This window comes from Mytilus edulis, chromosome 5 (assembly GCF_963676685.1).
Source record: "Mytilus edulis chromosome 5, xbMytEdul2.2, whole genome shotgun sequence".
In the NCBI taxonomy this organism is placed as follows: Eukaryota; Metazoa; Mollusca; class Bivalvia; order Mytilida; family Mytilidae; genus Mytilus; species Mytilus edulis.
Window position 1 is genome coordinate 44,787,131 of NC_092348.1, and position 22,090 is coordinate 44,809,220.

Below are 22,090 nucleotides of genomic sequence, written 5' to 3' on the forward strand. Positions count from 1 at the left end.
ATTTTGTCTCTCTGTTAGGGACTTTTAAATGTTTTCCTTGGATTTTTTGTTCACGTGCTTCTTTATAACGCATAACGGGTGATTGTGATTTCATAAAATATGATTTACCGAGTCGTGGTCAACATAGTTTGCGGCGCCTCTCCCAAGTGAGGAACGTCTGGTCTGTGTTTGTCTAGTGTGGGTTTTTTTTTTCTTCATTTATGTGTTAACTTTTTTTTAAGGGAACGATAAAGCCTGTCTCCGGTTGCGATATGATCTTATCGTTACTAAGACCCCCGTGTTGGATCCTAGACTTTTTTCTCCTCTTTGGACTCTTTTTCTCTTTGATACATTCCCCATTTCCATTGTTAGTTTTTTCATTTAAAATCAAACAGTGGATGCTGTGTCCATACCAGTCTAAGGTGTTGTTAGATTTTCAATTAAAAAATGTCATGGGATGTTGATTTCTCGTTTGGTTTTCATTATCGTCTGTCCTTATTCGTCCATTCAACTCGCTGTATTTTCTTACTGATTTACCTTTTCGAGATACTATATATAATAATGGCGGTATGGGTAAGTCGTACAATGACCTATGATAATTGCTCACTACTACTTATAGATATAATTTCAACATACAAAAATATGTAAAGCATATATATAACATAAAAAAGTAAAATCACAAAAATACTGAACCTAGAGAAAGATCAATTGGGAAAGTCCATAATCACATGGCAAAATCAAATAACAAAACGCATAAAAAACGAATGGACAAGACATGTCATATTCCTGACTTGGTACAGGCATTTTTAAATGTAGAAAATGGTGGATTAAACCTGGTTCTATAGCGCTAACCCTCTCACTGTAATGACAGTCTCATCAATTTCCGATGAATAAAAATGAGAATGGAAATGGGGAATGTGTCAAAGAGACAACAACACGACCAGAGTAGAAAACAGCCAAAGGTCACATATGGGTCTTCAACTCAGCGAGAACGTCCCGCAACCAGAGGCATACTTCAGCTGGTCCCTAAACGAAAATGTGTTCTAGTTCATGGATAATGAACGTCATACTTAACTCCAAAACATACTATAAAAAACTATAGTTAAGAATCATACAAAACTAACAAAGACCAGGGGCTCTTGACTTGCGACAGGCGCAAAGATGAGGCGGGTTTAAATATGTTTTGTGTTATCTCAACCCTCTCCTATACCTCTAGCCAATGTACGTAGAAAATCAAGCATACATCAATACGCACATTAACACTTAGTTTAAAAGAAGACCGAGTCAACTGTCAGCATAGATAACAAAAGAAACTAGGCAAACTGACAAGCATAAATAAATAAACAAAGGACTACTAGCAGTTACTGACATGGCAGATTCAGACAACATTTAAACTAGTTGAAAGATTAGGTCTCGATCATATGAAAATCAGGCACATTCCCTCCAATTGTGGGTTTAGAATCATATCGTCATGTATAAATGACTTTAATTGACAAAAAAAAACTAAAGCTAAGAGTTTGGTCTCACTTTTTTTCATTACTAAACAATGTTCATATATTTCTAAAGCTGTATAGTTTTAATAGATATTTCAAAAGTCGTATTATTATGATCATGATTTCTGTTCACGAGCCTATAATCAAAGCATTTGCTGTTTATATTAATGATCATTTTTGAAAACGAAATGCTGGAGTCATTGACAAGATTTAGGAAATTTTAATTATACTCGTTCAGTACAGATAACAACGGAATGAAATTTTAAAGAGAACAGCTGCTGTAATTTATTTGTATTTGTTTGAAACTGCAATCCTCAGCGTAATAACAAATCTTGTTTAAGTCAACTGTCAATGTGACGTTACTGTTTGGTGTAATTGATGAAATATAACCTTTGGTCATTATATTATTATCATAAATTAAATGTAACAGGTTTGCATATAATTACGTATCTGTATAAAAAGGCATGACTACTTATTGTTTATGTAGACAAACAGATCAGGAAAGTTAAACGTAAGTAAAATCATTAAATTAACATTTGATCACAATTCGCCATCGAAAGGTTTGACTTTGGTATAGACGTCTGGTTATTCCTGGGCTTCTCTCCATCGGCAGTTAAAACTCTGCTAAATAGTGGCGTCTGTTGTGTGTACAACGCTCTCTGTATGTAAGGCACCATTGCAACAACGTTTTAGAGATACCTTGGTGACGAAGGTGTCCCGCTACAAGTTAATTTCTTTCATCATCCTCATTTTCCAATGCTCGTCTAAATTGAGGTCATGCATACCGTTTTTGATAAACAAATTTGAAAAAAACTACATATTAATCTGTAATTTAAAGTTATTTTGTAATCTTCACGAATATACATTAAAATTTAACGTATGACCCAAGTTGACAAAAATATTTAATCAAATAAGATTTAATTGTGATCAGACTCAAGTGTTCTGTAAGTGTTTCTTCGCCAAAAGTGATACATTGCATGTAACTGGTGTTACAAGTCAAATAATAATCGACGATAAGGCATCAAAGATAACACTTAGCTGATTAGAAATCGAATGGAGCTTATTTCAAAGGATGAAGGGGTACTGGTATATAAAAATGGTCATCTCTTTGTCTTCTTCACATTGGCAGTAAAATCCTTGCAAATTTAGGGGTCCGTTTTGCTCAGCGTTATGTATAAATATGCAGCCACGTCATGCAAGAATATGGACGGTAATTCCGATGCCTCGTGTAGAGGCTCTTTCTGTACGATAGGAACTCTTGCAAAACTCATTAAGGGGTCCGTAGGTAATGTGTTCCAAAGCTTAAAGTTTGTCCCATACCAGTAATACCCTTATTCTCCAGTGTCACTCTAAATTTACAATCTATTATCCCGGTCGAACCCCTATTACAAGCCGTTTTATGTATGAATTCGTTCTCGTCCTGACTATAATTGGAATATTTGCCACTGGACATAACATGTATTAAAACAACAATAAAATACTGAATTTGGTCAATGTCTCCCAACGGATTTTTTTAGCATTCAAATAGAAATATGTATCGAACTATTTTAACGATGTGCGTGTGTTTGTCGTAATTCTTAAACGTTTTTAATGAAGCTCGTAAGTAGAAGCACCTTTAAAAATAAATTCTGTATCATGTTGTAAAAATCTTTGAGTTTTGTGAAGACATCAATTAATTGGTATTAGGTTGAGGTGACGAATTTAAAAATTGTGTAATTTTCTATTTCTGTCAGATTTTATTGTGTAAAAGAGAGGCAAGAGATACCATAGTGACATTCAAACTCATACGGTGAAGATTAACTTAAAAGACTAGTATGGCTAAAAAAAGAAAAAGACAAACAGACAAACAATAACACACAATTATACACAATATACAAAACTAAAGACTGATCAACACAAACCCCACCAAAATTTGGGGTGATCTCAGGTGCCTCTGAAGGGTAAGCAGATCTTGCTCCACTTGTGGCATCCGTTGCTCATGTAGAGTGATATTTGAATTGAGTTTGTGTACAACTTCCCCAATTTGCCAAATTGATCAACTAGATAATGCCTAAGATAACACATTGAATAGAAATTTTATATTAATAATAGAGAAAAGAAGGTGACACGAATTATAAAGCGTTGCAAACGAACCTAGTTACGTTTGACTAATATTAATTTTAGTGTGTGATATGAAAAGCTTCGTACACATGTAATAGTCAAAGAATGTATCAATCGCAATCATTTGTATTTTAAAAGCCTTTTATCATTTTATAATGAGTTTACACATTTTTATTTGCAGGAAAGAAAAAAAAATGAAAATATTTGTTTTTGCAGTTTTACTCGCATTGTGCTTTGCAGGTAATATACATATGTTTATAGTTTTGGTTTTGTTAACTAGTCTGAAGTATTTCATTGCGGATGGTCTCAATAGTCAGTATAATTAGAACTGCAATTGGGGAACTTTTTTCCATTTCGTGCAAACACTCTGAAAATGTAGATTTTTTCATTTGTACGAAAGTCTTTCTTGTATGATTAGTTTAACGCATGGTGTTATTAAGTTCAGTCAACCATATTTTTATTGTTTTTTTAATGTAAATATTGTAAAAACACCTCCATGTTAAGGTTTGAAATAGTGAATTGCTAAAAACTCAATATAAAAGAGAGGCGAAAGATACCAAAAGGATTCCAAAACTAATAAGTCAAAAGCAAACTTACAGTGTCATGACAGAAGAAAACCCCAAAAACGATCAAAAGACAAACAACAGTACATAAAACACAACCAAAAAAAAAAAAAAAGACAAAAGACTGAAAAACACAAACTACACAAAAAAAAACAACATTTAGTTGTTCTTTATTTGATTGTGATTTTAGCTTGATTTTTTGCTAACGTTTACCTCACATTTTCCTGATATTTTGTTCCAAAGATACAAGTCCAAGTAATGTGTATACGCATCATTGCAGAAGGAATTTGAATTTAATTTTCTTTAATTTTTTATCATAATCTGAAGCATTCTGTACAATACTTTCAAAGGCGTAAGTACATCAAAATGATGTGTTATCCACCACAAATGTTAACATTAAAAATAAACGATAGACGCGACGTTATAAAGTTTAGATACAAACAAGAAAAATACCTATGTATAGTCATAGTATACAACGGCTAATTGTAAACTTTTGGTGCTTTTTATATAATGTATACTATGCAATATGGGATTTACTCATTGTTGAATGTCGTACGGTAACCTAAACTTGACTGTAATCATTTACGTCATTTCGTCTTATTGGCGATTATACCACGTTTTTTTGTTTTTATAATGTATTTTATTTTATGCTTATTTAATATTTTAACGTTTATAGGCTGTGTAGAGGCTGACAAATGTTTTCGCTCCTCGAATGGCTGTGCCATATCCAAATCCGTTTGTCGAAATGTATGTCGAGTACGCGGTTGTAGTACTCGGAATGCCAAATGCCGTAGAAACAGGAGATGTTGCTGTAAAGGGCCGTGTCGTCTTGGCTAACGCTGACGTAGAGCTGCGCCTTTGGCGTTTGTGATAACAGACCTAATAAAACTTGACAGACAGAATTCTTTGTTTTGTAGTTCTTTATCACAATTTTATGAATATTATAAAAGTTTACCTTGGGGAGAAATTCATACATTCTATTCAACACATACAAAATAGAATGAAAAGTTTGTTTTCCGGACGACCAATTGCTCTTCACGAGTGTGACATATCTCCTGTTTTTATATATTTTGTTTACAATTATAGGGACATTAGCTGTCAAATTCATGTTCACAGGTTTGACTCAAATTCTCATATTTGATTTATAACATACTATAATGTAAATCCAAATTATAAAAAGTCTAAATTAAACACTATAAGATGCACGAACTCGATAATATGTATTAAACTTCGTGTATATTTCAGTCTTGACGCCATCTGATTAGCCATCAAGGTGACCTTCAAAGAGGGCGACGGTCATATAGATATATATATCGTTCTGCCCGATATTAATATAAACATAGATATAAATAGATAGCAAACTCGTGCAATTTTTCTAGGTCTGTTTGATTTCATATAATAGGTTTAAAACATAATGTTAATAATCGTTTTTACCTCTACAAGAATGAGTTTTGTAGATCGAATTAGCGAACTAGTCTACCAAATGGTATGCCCTTTTTTCACTTTTAATGTTGACATTATTTTCTTTTGAACAGCTGAACACACCTAGTTCATGCATAACCCGTCTCTATCTAAGGGGTTCTATTGAAGTTCACATGAATATGGATTTCATGAGGTCGAACTATTCACTTGCAAGTGAACAATTCTTTAGCGATTAGTCTTTGCTTATGTTGACAAAACTGAACAAAACTGGGTGCTAAAACCTAATTATTATATCAACATTTCACTTTCATAATTGATTGAACAGTTGGATATTATTATATCAGTTCTATAATTCAAATGACATAAATTTTAATCTGGTCACATCTTTTTATTGAAAACTTCAAAAACATTTAAAATAGTAAGGCTGATTATTTCATCTAAATTAGCAGCTTCTAATAATCATTGGCTGTGCTTCTAACTTTCTTATCTATATAGTCATGAGTGAACAACTGAGAGAGATGTGTTAACAAGACTTTCTTTCAATTGCAGAGACCATTAGCTAGATTGGGTAGATGCAACTCAGATTAAAAAAAGAGGATAAAAATTTTGAAACACCGTTGTTGTAAGACAAAACTATGTTTGAAACGATGTATTAAATATACAGAGATTGATTTTAAAAGTACACAGTTTGATTTTAACAGTAAACAAATTGTTTTTTTGTTATCATACTGCTTTGACAATTTAACCGTTTTGTTTGCATGTCTAATGTTTGGAACAAATTGAAAAATATATAATAAATAATTTTTTGACAGATTACATTTTCCAGAGTTGACTCGGAGAAAAATAAAATGACTTATTAAGTGTATGCACGTGATAACTGTACTAAATTATATTTGAAAAAAATAGGCCTTATTAATCAAACAAACAATAGAGAATATGTCCATGGGACCCTGATGATGCCTCCGCTTGCATATAACGGAATGAAAGGGCATAATTCAAGAATGGTAAAAGTGACGCCACCCAAATTCGAACTTGATCTGTGTTTTGTAGAGATAAACAGTGTGTTTAAGTTTCATAATATTTGATCGAGGCAAACGAAGAGAACGAAACCAATTGTTAGGCCATACGGACAGACAAAGGTAAAACTTAATGTCCCTCCATCGCGACGGGGGCATAAAAATACGTGTGTTTATTTTTATATGTCGATCTATTCATTCCTCGTGCATCTTATTGTATTGAACTGTATTGTAGTGACTCCAAAAATATGCTCATACCTTGAATTCCTAACACATTGTTTGTGTTCAGATAACAGCACAGTTAAACAAGACACGGGTGCCGCATGTTGAGAAGGATCTGCTTACCCTTCCTCAGCACATGAGATAACCCCAAATTTTTGGTGGGGTTCGTGTTGCTCAGTCTTTAGTTTTTCATGTTGTGTTTTGTGTACTGTTGTTTGTCTGTTTGTCTTTTCCTTCTTTTTCCATGCCGTTGTCAGTTTATCTTTCGACTTATTACTTTGAATGTCCCTTTGGTTTCTTTCGCCTCTCTTTTGAAAGCGAACACATGGACAGAAACACCTGCATATCAAGACATATCACTCTAGGCTAAAACGTTTACTCAAGTTTATAGCTTACATGTTCATGGTGTAAAAACGTTTAAGATTGTGTTAGGAAAATGTATAAATCATGGTATATACTGTTTAATAGTAACAATAAAACAGATAGTATTCAGATAAACATGTTTAACATGGAAAGTATTCAAATTTATCCATTTGAGGATTTGACCACGTTCCATATTTTCATTGTGGTTATAACTTGTTACAAAAGTGTTCTTTGTTTACCAAAGTTGTTATAATTCTTAGAACCAATTTCACAGCATTCGAAAAAGACATAGAAAGTAAATCAGGTTGTATGCACTTTCTAGCTTGGATACTCAGGAACATGGCATAAATGAGCAAAGTGAAAAATTTACAAAAACTATGTTGTTTTAACTTTAATTTTTTTTCATTTCTTGATGCATAATGCACATTTAAATATGAATGTACTTTAACCAGTAAAATACAATATTACTTAAAAAATAATTCAAGTGTTCCATATCGATTAAAACAATCTTTCAGTGGCCGAATAAACTTGCTTCCATGACCAGATGTTCAAATGTTCGCACGTATCGTCTTACCGCACAAATAAACAAACAAGTTAATTGCCAATCCAATCAAGGGTCTCCACTACGGATTTAAAATACATGTTACATTCAGCTGAAAGTTACGTATGTATTTTTTTTATTTTTTTTTTTAATGCAGATCTATAATCTTTATATGTTTGCACATTTTATTCTGATTTCGACATTAACAGTAGATATAAAAAGATGTGGTATGAGTGCCAATAAGCTAACTCTCCATCTAAGTCACAATTTGTAAAAGTAAACCATTACAAGTCTATTTCAATTATATTCTCCAATGTATACTTTTTAGGAATCTAAAAAAGAAAAAGAATGGGGGGGGTTAAACAATCAGTTTTGAACGTTCTATCGTGTTACTACAAAAAATATACACATTGGAAGAAATACACAAGTTTCAGATATACGATTTTCGTTCAAATTATGTAAAATTAGATCATAATAGCTTGTATAAAATTGAGAATGGAAATGGGGAATGTGTCAAAAAGACAACAACCCGACCATAGAAAAAACAACAGCAGAAGGTCACCAACAGGTCTTCAATGTAGCGAGACATTCCCGCACCCGGAGGCGTCCTTCAGCTGGCCCCTAAACAAATATATACTAGTTCAGTGATAATGAACGCCATATTTATTTCCGAATTGTACACAAGAAACTAAAATTAAAAAAATACAAGACTAACAAAGGCCAGAGGCTCCTGACTTGGGACAGGCGCAAAAATGCAGCGGGGTTATGAGATCTCAACCCTCCCCCTATACCTCTAGCCAATGTAGAAAAGTAAATGCATAACAATACGCACATTTAAAATTCAATTCAAGAGAAGTCCGAGTCTGATGTCAGAAGAGGTAACCAAAGAAAATAAACAAAATGACAATAATACATAAATAACAACAGACTACTAGCAGTTAACTGACATACCAGCTCCAGACTTCAATTAAACTGATTGAAAGATTATGATTTCATCATATGAATATCAGGCACAATCCCGAGATTGGGTTGGCGATCAAAGGCACTCTACGCCCTCTTGATCTACAACTGATTTTACTAGAAGAGTGTTTTTTATAATCAATATAAGGATTTATGTAGGATTTCAATCCTTGTTGCATGGAATGTATTATAAATAACCGTACAGAAATAAAATACTTCGAAGTAATAGTTGGAGTATGAGACACTGTATACTAGACATTTTCTGAACTAACTAAAATGTTACATATAAAGAAAAGAGGATGTGGTATGATTGCCAATTTCCACCAGAGACCAAATGACATATAAGTTAACATATGAACGTTTTACAGCTAGAATAAGTCACAAATCGATGTCACATTTTTTGCATTTGTGTAAAGACGAAATTAGTTTCGAAACTTTGAAATAAGATGTTTAATCTAATCATAGTGTAATCAGGAATAATTTACCTATCTCCAAATTATGTATTATATATAATTTGGATTGCTCAGCTTTTGAGGCATTTTTGATAAATAGTAAATTGATTTCATAAATGCATTTTGAAATGAGAAAAACTACACCTTTTACTTATTTTGAAATGCTGCATTTCAACAAAATTGCTGGTGAAATCGTTTCATCTGTTACTACTGATTTGGTCAGCTGCTAAATTTTTTTTCTGTGACTCCAAAACTCGTAATCTCACAGAGGCAAGTCTTAATAGAAATTTAAGCTTGCTGTGTTTTTTAAACATTGGTGATGCGTATCAAGTACTCTGGGATTCAATGTGGGAAGCAAAAAAACGGGTGTGCATCTGAATCTGTTCTGTACATAAGCATCGATCTATAACGTTCAATAGCAATTGCAGTTTTATTCATTACACAATACATATTAATTTTGTAAACAAAGTTTGGTTAAAATATTCATCAACCTTATCATAGCTGAACATTTTGGCACTTTTTTTATAAAATATCATTAGGCCTTTTTGCATGATCATTTACATTTCTTAAAATGTGACATTGTTGGTATAAGTACTTAAATTAATATGAATTTTAAAAAAATCGAAAACAAGATTTCATAAATTAGATTTTTTACTTTGTTCGGAAAGTATTTCTGTGTGTGCGTTTGAATTTTAGCGAAACCGTATGTAGGATATTGAATTTTATTATTATTACCATTAATAGTATTGTTTTTGTTGACTACATGGCCACGAATGCAACTGTTGCATTGCATGACATGGATTTTCATTTGCCTCAGGAAAGTGTGCTACAAAAAGACCACCAAGTTTAATTTTTCCATGCCTTCGGGTAATTGTATGACTATTTTGGATGTATTGTATATAATAATTTAAAGGAGTAGGTCCGGTAAGGACTCATTTTGGCCTCAAATTTCAGTTTCATCTGACGAAAGATTTTTACCACTTTTTAAACACTTAAGTGTCTATTTCACTTGATTCAATTAGTTTTTGTGAAAGATTTTAACTGATTTAGTCATTAAAAACGATCCGATTCAAGCTCAAATATGAAAAATCTCTTAAATATGCCAAAAAACGTCACTTTTCAGATGTTTTTTGTCAAAAATGAAAGTGGCCGCATCCGTGTTCATCCACAACCTTTATATATGTTATGTATTATCATAAAATACAACTTACAGTTCAATATTAAGGATGAACACGAATGCGGCCACTTTCGTTTTACACGGAAACCGTCTAAAATTTAACTAAAATGATAGAATTTTGAAGGTTTCAGTAATTTAGCATGACTTAATGGTGCTACAAACCGATATATGTGCATTGTATTGTCAAAAACAACCCATATTTATGTAGCAGAAGCATTCAACTGTCCAATAAATAACTATAAGTTTACATTTTAACAATTTTGTAAAACTGTTATATTTTGGGGCCAAAAAGGGGTCTTACCGGACCTACTCCTTTCACGACAAAATAATAATTTTGATATTAATCATATTACCAGTATAATGGTCTATATCTTACGTTTCTATTGCAATGCAAGGAAAGTTCTCTATAAGCACTGAGACCCAAATTTGAGTGTTATAAAATTGCGTTACTGTCAAGTATTGTTGGTAACTTTTGTTGTACTATTTGTTTTAAATGACATGTTACATCGTAAAAGTTTTTAAAACAAATGACTCCGGTAATAAACTTTCATGTCATGCTTAAATAAACTCATCATAGCTACAAGGATAAAAATTGTGTACGCCAGATGTTCTGATATGGGTTTTTAAAGAAGTAAATTTGGTTCAGTATGTTTGTTTAAGCATTTTGAAGGCAATTTTGGTACATGAATTTATCATTTTGATTATTGTTGAATGTTTATATAATCAAGTCATATTGGAAATGCTACAGAACCAATGAAATGTTGAATTGCATTATGGTTTATCTATTTTTAGTTTGGGCTTGATAAGAAATGCTTTTTATCGGTCTTTAAAGGTTACATTTAGATTAACTTTATGGTCTAATGCATTCTTTGATATATTTTCAAATGCGTTCACCAAAACGTTGTGATTGATTTAAAATTATCAGTGCAATTAGAATTCAACTAATGACGTCACGGTAAATTCATTCTGGTCTTCAAACATTTGTTCGTCCTTAAGATTCTGAAACGGCAAATTGGAGAGTCTTTGCTATCCAATACTTTACATGAAAGTGAATGAAAGCAAATGTTTACTCCTTACGATATGGGTACTACATGCTATATAAGCAACCTAATTATATATATTTGTTTACTTTTACCCAGTTATATAAACTTAGGTACTATTAAAACCAAGTTTATTTCAAGTAGGAGAGGAAGAAACGTGGGAAAACATACTTCACTGAGGTTGTCGAACCTATTCCATGTCAAAAGAATTGAGCAAATTTCAAACGCCTTTGTGTTGATAATTTACAATCTGTTTGTAGAAACATAATTAATGATTAATCAAAAACCAATTGTTCCAAACCAAATATTCAGAGAACAATTGAAGGTCTTTCCTCATCAATTTTCTAAATAATAAAAACTACTTCCGGTTCACTCAAAGTTGCTTTTAACGTCCAATCATAGGGTTAATGTCACTTCTGTCTCATATGATTACTTTATTCACACTGATTCCAAAAATATATAGTTTGTTTATACTAATGCCTGTAATAAGGGAGATAATTTGCTACTTCCGGTTATATTTTGTCACTTCCGGTCTCCAAGGATAAGTTTATGTATGTCCATTTAAAAAAATGATATTAAGTTTTTCTATGAAATTAGTGCAAAAATGACAACTTCCGTTCACTCAAAGTCGCTTCCGGTTGAAATTTTTCAAGGTCATATGTCACCTAACATTTTCAAAAGACCTTATGGCTTTATCATGTACAAATCTAAAAACAAAATCAATTTACCTTAAAACAAAACATTTCAGAGCAATAACTCCTATAAGATGTCATTAGATTGTCTAAGACCAAATATATCATTTTCAAACAAGGGAACGCTTAAATAAATTTCCGAATGAAGATATCATTTCGAAATTTGTATCAGCTGAAAGAGTGATGTATCAGGTTTTATTTGACATCAAACTTTAGTATCAAATGAACATATAAATTGAGTGAATTGGACGATTTTTTGATAGTGGAACTACCGAAACTTAAAAAGTATTGATATATAAAAGTTTGATAGAACATACTACGGAAGCCGATAAGGGCCATTCAAAAAAATTATTTTATGTCGTTATTACGACATAGCATGTCGTAATTTCGACATAACATGTCGTTATTACGACATCGCTATGTCGTAATTTCGACATAACATGTCGTTATAACGACATCGCTATGTCGTAATTTCGACATATCATGTCGTAATAACGACATAGATATGTCGTAATAACGACATCGCTATATTTAAAAGAATATGTATTATGATTGCCAAGAGACTAAATGACAAAGACATTAACAATTATACGTCATCATAATGTCCCCGATAATTATAAAAGCCCCCGCATGGTCAGCTATAAAATAGGGAACAAAGCTACCAGAGGGAGAGTCCCCGAAATGCTGTGTGGCAGACAGTGTTATTATTCAATTATTAGCTCCCTTGGTAAAACTCCAAATTTCATATTTAATGTATTCTATTGTTAAATAATTTACATGAAGCTTAATAAGTATATGTTTGTTAATTGCATAGCTTTTGCTATTTGAATTCATTGGTTAAAGATATTTATTTATATTGTAAAGTTTAATATTTGCATCGTCGCAAAATCTTTGGATACCTTCTTTGGATACTTTCAGTGAGAAACTTATATATGTTATAGATACCATTGTAGATTAACATGGCCCATAGTGCTATAGGGCTGGACAGTCAGACAAAGTCGTTTAGATTAACAAGTTACCGGTCGTACAAAAGTTATGCATTCACACATGATGGAAGAATGAAATGTGGAATTATTAGAGGACTGAATTTGTACAACCAAGTCAAGCCAATCTTTCCATCTCCCGTTTAGTAAGCGCAAACCACATGGCTTCTTGGTATAAGGGTGTATTGAAGTATTGATAGCTCTATTTCTACTTTCAAATGTTGGCCACGCGCGATGTTCCTACAACCCCTAGGATTTAAAACAGAATCTTCGAAATTACATCCGCAAAACAAAATAAAAATGTTCGAAAACACGAACCAGTATTAAAACAAATTCAATATATGTGTTGAAGTATGTTTTTACAGCTCTTGATCATCTCCTAAGTAATATCTAGTATATTTGAGGAGCTATGTGAAAAAAAACGGATGTCCCCATCCAGCGTTACATTTATGAAAAACTGTTTTAACTCTTATGTATAGTGATCCTATTTTTTATTCTCTGATCTTCTTGATTCTTGACAGGAACAACGACATGTGTCGGTTCTTTGTGGCGTAAAGCCGTTATTTTACCAAATTTCATTTGACTCGACTGCATATTATAGTAGAAAACGAATAAGAATAGTAAGTCAATAATAATATCTAACAAAAGTACAAATTGTTGCCTCATGCGAGTTCAAATATTGCTGATTCAATACAATCTTCTCTACACAGTCGTTTTTCAAACGGTAGCCATTTTGTCTAAGTTGATATGTCATTTTTCAAAGTAGTTTAGGCGTATCTTTTTATAATTGATCAAAACAAAAATAAGATATACGAAGAGTAAAAAATGCCAAGATTCTTTCCTTATTAACAACATATTTGGGTCTTAAAGGAATAAAATGCTTCCATTCATTTCAAAACGGTAGCCAATTTTTCCAAATGTCTGAAAACGTCTAAAATCCAAAAGACGCCAATTTCCGACGTTAAATGTGCTAAAGTTTCAATCAAATGTTTATGATAATTAAAACAAATCGTGTTATGAAATTTGGAGAAAGATGTTAATGATTGCTGCCGAAAAAAAAAAGTTCATGTTGCTAAAGACTCCGCCCGGGGGAATAGGTTCGACACAGGTAAAATTTTGCAATTTTTATTAATTGTATAGCTTTTAACGATTTATTTAAAAGAATTTGGAAATGAGGGAAAAATCCCATTTTATAAAATAAATTGAAATTTATGTTACGGAAGTACTCCGAAATAGATCATTTAAAGTCGTCACTTCAGTTAGGTGCAATCACCAATATCAAAACACTTAATACCAGTTCACGGAATGTTTTACATCGCGATTTGTCCTGCTATTTCGTGATGAAAGTAAATCCTGTACTAGCGAAGCCGGAACTTTTCGTCAATATAAACTTGTGCATGAAATGGAGGCAATTGAAAGACGAATCCCAAACAGCAACGAAAACCGTTTCATCGAATTAAAAAAAAACCCGGGATTATATTTTTATTTGCCGTTTTCACGGACGACCCAGGAGTAGATTACTATATTTTAAAATGTATATATCTGAAGATGACTTGGGAAATAATTCTCAAGCCAAGGTTCAAGTAATTGAAGGGGTGTATTTCGACAACTTATGTGTCAGGGAAAATACAATTCTATTCAAATTTAACCAAGAGTAAAAATGTTCGATTTACTTGCAGAGTGTCAGATATATTTGTATTGGGAATGAATTTAGATATAGAAATTTTACAATGACAGATGATATGCAACTTGAATGCGGTTAAACATCCTATGATAAAAAAATATGTAAACCGTATACACACGGTGGGTATGGTTGTCCTGCGAGAGAACGTACTGTGCTGGTGATTTGGTCCTGACGGGTGCTGGTGGGTCCTGATTCTGTGCTGGTGGGTTTGTTTACATTGTATCAGAACGGCAATAAAACGACTGTTTTGTTGCTTAATTTTTCTCTGATGCGTCATAAGTACCATGCAAAGTATATTACAACAATATAAAATTGCAAAAAGTCGTGCAAGTTCGTTAAACGGAATTGTCCTGACGATGTGCTGGTGATAAGAAAAACGGTCCTGGTTCTGTGCTCCTATGTCCTGGTTCTGTGCCTTTATATTTTAGTTAAAAGTGGCAAATATTCAGTCAAGATCATTGATGCTGTACTGTTATTGACTACTAGTAATTAACTGTTGTCTGCTTTCTTGAAATTGACATTGTTATGAATCTGTTTACTGTTATTATGAGAGAAAAAACACCTATTTTTTATTCTTTTTATAATTAACTGTGATTTTATTTATTGGCCTGTTAATGGAACCCTTCTTGCCCCCTTTTAAGATAAGAAAATATGTTTACGATTTTCGGGATTACGATCATTTTGCAAGATCGCCAAAATACGTTGTAATTTATACAATACTTATATAAAGTAGATGATGTTGTATGTTTGTTGTCAATGGACAAATTTCCATAAGAAACCAAAGAAAGTATGTGTTAACAACCATTCGTCATTGTACGACCTTCAACAATAACCCATAAAATAAAAATGTAAAAGGTTTTGTATAAAAATGGAGAGCAAAAATATATAAGAAAGGACTTTCTGAGCGTTTGAATCATATGTCTTTAGCAGCTTAAAACACATTTGTTTGTGAAAAATTGAGTGCTGACTATAAGAATGACAATAGTATTGCGGGTTTGTTTGTTTGGTTTTTTTTGGGGGGATGGGGGATAAGTTAGAGAGAGGTTACAGTGAAAGTGTTAAGCTTGGAATAGTTTCCCGTAAGATTTAAAAGTTGTATTTTAAAAGAAAAATGTATCTTACAGCTATTAAGAATCACTTGCTGTATCTGTAAGATTTTTTCAACATATTTTTTTTGTCTGAACGGTTATCAGGTATTTTTTTCGAAAGTTCGATAGAACACTAAAACAAATCACTATTTTATGAAAGGGCAGACTAGAATATGTCAGAGAATGAAGACGAGATAACCTAGAGAACATTAACAAAACTAAGATTTCTTAGCGTTTTCATTTCAAAATTCCAAAATAAATAAATATTTTTGATAAAGAATTACAGGGGAGGAAGTGAACAATGTGTCCTACTTTTCTATATTTAAATATTTTTATGAATAAAAAATCAAATGTGCCTTTATTATGATTGAAAATGAGTAAATGGAAAAACTACCAAACTAAAATACATTTTTATTTTAATATTGGTAATATCACTAAGCTTTTAAGTTTTGTGTGTCAAACACACCATCTCTGTAGTAATGACTCCTTATTAAGATATTTCACATCTCCATTTTTTTTCTGCATTTTTTTATATTGTGAATTCTTAGTATTATTATATTAAAATGTAGACTTAATTTATATTTAAAAAAAATGAATCTAAAGCCAGATAAATCAAACATTTTTGTTTCTATCTATCCGTTTTCAGGACTTTAACAATCAACGTAAAAAAATACTCTTAAAAGTAGGGTAGTTTGCATAACCTAACAATGACTTTTCTGTTCAGCAAGCAAGATAACCAAAGATATTCCCTTTGTCTACACACTCATTGAAATCGGCTTTAATATTGCAAATGTTCAAGCAATTAGGGCAAAACTTACCGAGTAAAAAAAATCAAAATGTCTATCACCTTGCACATTTCAGAAAATTCAGATCAGATAACGAAACTGGGTCCAGCAACATTTATAAGCAATTTAAGATTTTGACCCTCACAGTTTCCATTCACCACAAATATTCTCGTTACAACGAATCAAATACCAGTTGCAGCCTTTTGTTTATCTATTAATATATGTATACGGATAAAGTTATGAAAGGCAGCAGGGTCACCAGGGTGAGGAGTCCATGTCATCTGGAATAAATACTAAGCATAGATCTAGAAAGCGGCAGATAATCATGGCATTAAAAAAACTCTCTTCTTTTCGACTTTTTTCGAACAAATTGACACATAAAATGAATTATATAGTATTATGGAATTTTTAACTTGTGTTCAATTCATTGGTTACACCTTTTACTAGGATAACAGTCCTGTCAAGTATGAGTTGGGTAAAATATTTCAGAAAAGAAGATGGAAATGTGAAAGTTTCCGTGCGTCAGGTGCAACAGCATACGAACAGCTAACATGTCTCGTCAGGGTGGAAGCTAAAAAGTCCACGAAAATTTGATTTAAAACCTTTATTCGTTCCAACAAAGATATTGTGATTTTGTTGAGGATTTAACCATCTACGACAACAAAATTTCTTTTTTTTTTAGAATTTACAGCTCTTCTATAAATATATGCAAAGCATTAAATTGCTTGCTATGATTTTTTGGATGTTTGTAAACGACAGGTAAGTAGTCTGTTTACTATATACTACAATTTATTGGGAAAATAAACATTAACTTCAATTCCTGTCAGTTTGTATTTGTCCAATCAAATCCCAGTATGTATTGAAACACCGCCTACCTATTGTTTGAAAACATCCAAGCAAACATAGCAAGCAAGTCAATCAAAGTTTTTTTTTGCATGCTTTTATAGAAGAGCTGTACTATATAATGCAAGGAAGCGTTTAAGTTTTTCGCCAAAAAACACTATCAATTTCTTTTTGTCCTATGTAAACTTACGTACCATTTCCTTCCATTCATGATCATTAAATTGAACTGTAAAATATTGCTTGGTACCTTCTTAATTCCTTTATGAGTCTTATGTAAAACATAATTATGACAATAACTGTTGTGAGAACAAGATTCACTGCACACTTTTAAAGTTCTGCTTCATCAAACATTAAAATGTGAACTTAAGTTTTGAGACTTTTTTAATCTACACGATTGGGATTTTTGTATATGAGAACATGGTTTATCTATTAGTTGAAAATGCGGCTTTGAACTAGCTTTCAGTACCTGCAGGCATTCGTTATTCAATAATGTGTGTCTTTGTGTTATTATTTTATGTAATAAATTGTTGTGTTGGTACACCACTGTAACAATGAAGGAGGAAATGAGGAGGGTTGGTTGGGTGGAAGTGGGGAGGGGTATGCGGAGCGCTAACAAACATGTCTGTGCGGCATTGGCTTTGATCATTGTTGAAGCATCAATGTAAGGGGCATTTAAAATATCTTAATAAAACTATTCTTATTTTAGATACTATATATTGTTATCTGATATTGGACGAAAGATGTTGCCCTTTTATGTAATTATTTAATACAAGTTACGATCATTTCAAAACACATATTAAACAGCCAAATGGATGCACAAGAGCTAAAATAGGAGTCATAGATCCTATTGACAACAAATATCTGCCCAATTTTATTGATTTTGTAACATTTGTTTCAAATATGACCAACTTCTTATCCAAAATCACCAGCACCGTATCAGGACCCACCAGCACAATGACAGGACCCACCAGCACAGTATCAGGACATGAATAAATTGAGAAAATGCTAAATGTTAATAAATTGCAATGTTTTTTCACAAAATAGTTTTGTCGCGTGGATTGCGGTATAGAAAGCGGACTCTATGAGCATTTTTGTTTTATTTTTTCAGTTCGAGATTTTCTGAAAATGAGCATTTCTGTGTTACGCTTACTGAAAAAGTTTAGAGGGTCAACTTTTTAATGGTTTATATATGAACCCATAAGAAACAAAATTGAAAAAATCTCAACCGTTTTCTTCCATTTTTTATGAGTGAAAACGTCAAAAATCATTATTTTCGTCTTTGTTTACATTTTTTCATTGATCACCAGCACCCGTCAGGACCAAATCACCAGCACAGTACGTTCTCTCGCAGGACAACCATACCCACCGTGATACATGTACTTCCGTCCCATCTTTCATTCCTACATTACTTGCGACAGTACTGCATTTGAGTTGAAATAACTTAAAGGGTAAACATTATTATATCGATTTCCACAACTCGAGGTAATTTTTTGATAAAATGACATCACAAAACGAACAGAACAAGAATCAACCAACAATATAAAAAACCGAATAAAACTTGCAAAAAATAATCGAAGTAAGACCCTCTTCGACGTCGCATTTTAAGTTTAACGTGTTGTAGGAATATCAACAACGTTTGAAAGTAGCATTAGAGCATTTGATACTTTAATTCACCCTTATTACAAGAAGCCATTTAGTATGCGCTTATTTTGAGGGAGATGGGATGCCTAGCTGGCAAGTTAGGCTCGCATATTCACATAGTAATATCTACCTAATCTCTCTGTACAGCCATTTGTCAAACGTTATTTATAGACCTTAATTGTTTTACATAAAATATATAAGTTTCTCACTGAAGGTATTCAAAGAAGGTATCCAAAGATTTTTCTACGATGCAAATATTAAACTTTACAATATAAATAAATATCTTTAACCAATGAATTCAAATAGCAAAAGCTATGCAATTAACAAATATATACTTATTAAACTTCATGTCAATTATTTAACAATAAAATGCATTAAATATGAAATTTGGAGTTTAACCAAGGGAGCTAATAATTGAATAATAATACTGTCTGCAACACAGCATTTCGGGGACTCTCCCTCTGGTATCTTTCCTCCCTCTATTATAGCTGACTATGCGGGGGCTTTTCTAATTATTGGGGGCATTATGATGACGTATAGTTGTTAATATCTGTGTCCTTTAGTCTCTTGGCAATCATAATACATATTCTTTTATATTTAGCGATGTCAATATTACGACATAGCGATGTCGTTATAAAGACATGTTATGTCGAAATTACGACAAAGCGATGTCGTAATAACGACATGTTATGTCGAAATTACGACATAGCGATGTCGTTATAACGACATGTTATGTCGAAATTACGACATGCTATGTCGTAATTACGACATAAATTATTTTTTTTGAATGGCCCTTATCGGCTTCCGTAACATACAGATCAACTTTTACAATCATTTTTATCAAACTCACCACATAGCAGTATTACTTCTCAATTTTCACCAAGTCAAGTAACGCTACTTTTTCTGTCATATAAAATGCAATGCATGTAAGATATATTTTCCTAAGTTTTATAGTTCAGAATATAATATTTGTATCAATAGTTGTGTCTATGTGCTTGAATAAGTACAGATGCTAAGGTGCTTTTATTCTTGTTTTTTGAAAAGACTAATTTCAACCCACATTGGAACACATCCAAAAACTTCCAGTTCTAATTCCATCAAATAAAAACGAATAAAGTAGCTTGGTCGTATTATTAAGCATGTACATGTCTCAGAGAAAAACGTTTTGGTCCATATGAATTAGGGGGGGGGGGGGGGGGGGGGACATGCATGAAACGATTAATCCACTTTCGTTAAAACACGTTCCATGGCGATACTTTGATTGGAAAAAATGTCTATTCTGAAAATAAGAAAATACAACAAGCTAAGCAATAAAGGCATATCGAGTCATTTGAGCGTGTCGGTATTGTTTTAAAGGACGCAAATCATCAGGCAGATCATCCAGTGGTATATTTACTCTTTATAAATAACTTCAAGGACAAGCCGCTTCAACATTCAGCATGCATTGTTAACTACTTGATGAAAATAAAAATAATTTGCTTCTGATGCTTAAAATTAATCGGAGCATGATGTTGCTTTTCAAATACTAATGAAAAGTCTACATGATGATCTGTTTTACGAAAGAAAGAAAAAATACATTTTCGTTGTCGTATTCTGCAAGGTTAGTAGATGACAATATTTTTCATAAGGATAATGATTACAAACAAATCTCATGTGATGCTGAAAGGTATACTTTAGACTATAAAGTGTGTGATATTCTTTATGAAAAACCAGTACACCCCTGGTGAAATAGATGGTATTAGTATTGTCCAAAGTCTTAATGTACAAAAGTACAACAGTTATAAAGATTTGGCCAATGACTGCTTTAAAACCATAATCCAAATAATATGTGGTAAGATTACCAATTAGACAAATCCTCAAATCGAAACAAATTTCATCATGACCAAATTAATATGTTTGATTAAACTACAGCTGATGTTCCAATTTTGCCTTTTTTACATTTTTGTTGTTGTTTTACACTAAAGGGAAAACGGTACTATCTATTCTGCCATAGGCGACAATATTTACATTTTCTAAATTTACCTCTTTTTTAGATAAAAACCTGGATACAACAGTTATATGTTGTGTTAGTACTTTATTATTCTATTTTAAAAATTAAAGCTAAGTATCATGACCAACTTCCAACCGAGCTTGTTTATATTATCCATGCTCACCGTCATTTTGCACCAAATTTATAAAATTGGTTTTCGAATAATTCTCTAGAAAATATTTCAACAGGTTTCAAAATTAATATTGTAAATATATACACTGCAGTTATTCATAGATATATAAAAACATATTGACATCGTAACATATGGAATGACAATATAAAATTGAGAATGGAAATGGGGAATGTGTCAAAGAGACAACAACCCGACCAAATAAAAAACAACAGCAGAGGGTCACCAACAGGCCTTCAATGCAGCGAGAAACTCCCGCACCCGGAGGCGTCCTTCAGCTGGCCCTTAACAAATATATACTAGTCCAGTGATAATGAACGCCATACTAATTTCCAAATTGTACACAAGAAACTAAAATTAAAATAATACAAGACTAACAAAGGCCAGAGGCTCCTGACTTGGGACAGGCGCAAAAAATGCGGCGGGGTTAAACATGTTTGTGAGATCTCAACCCTCCCCCTATACCTCTAACCATGAATGTTTTTTTGTAAGATAAGTCTTCGTTGTTTGAGGAAAACATAAAAAAAGTCTTAAAATTGAAAAAAAATATTATGTTGTCGACTCTTATACAACAGATTATTCCAGTTCGAAAAAGAACAAATTATCATGGGATGGCATTATCATGTATTAAAAAAGATATATTCGCATCATTCGACAACATGATTTAAAGAATTGCCAACTTGAGAATATGTGGTTTAAGTTAAACTAAATTGCGATCGATATTCACAAACATCCCATTATAGAGGGGGCAAGGGGGTCCTAATAACAGCAAAACAGTGAATTGATTTGGCTTAAAACAGATGACAAAGATTTGAAAAGGAATAAAACTGATAACAGTGAATGAAAAATTATAACCAGTCCGGTTCAGGACCGATCTTGTAAAAGAG

The 22,090-nt window shown here is 32.5% G+C and overlaps 1 long non-coding RNA gene across 1 annotated transcript; it reads left to right on the top strand.

The window, feature by feature from the left end:
* The first annotated feature begins 1,936 nt into the window (after positions 1–1,936).
* On the top strand, positions 1,937–5,037 carry LOC139522429 (uncharacterized). The gene is made up of 3 exons (XR_011664426.1): positions 1,937–1,983; positions 3,754–3,812; positions 4,812–5,037. It is a non-coding gene; the product is annotated as an uncharacterized lncRNA (long non-coding RNA).
* Positions 5,038–22,090: the final 17,053 nt, after the last annotated feature.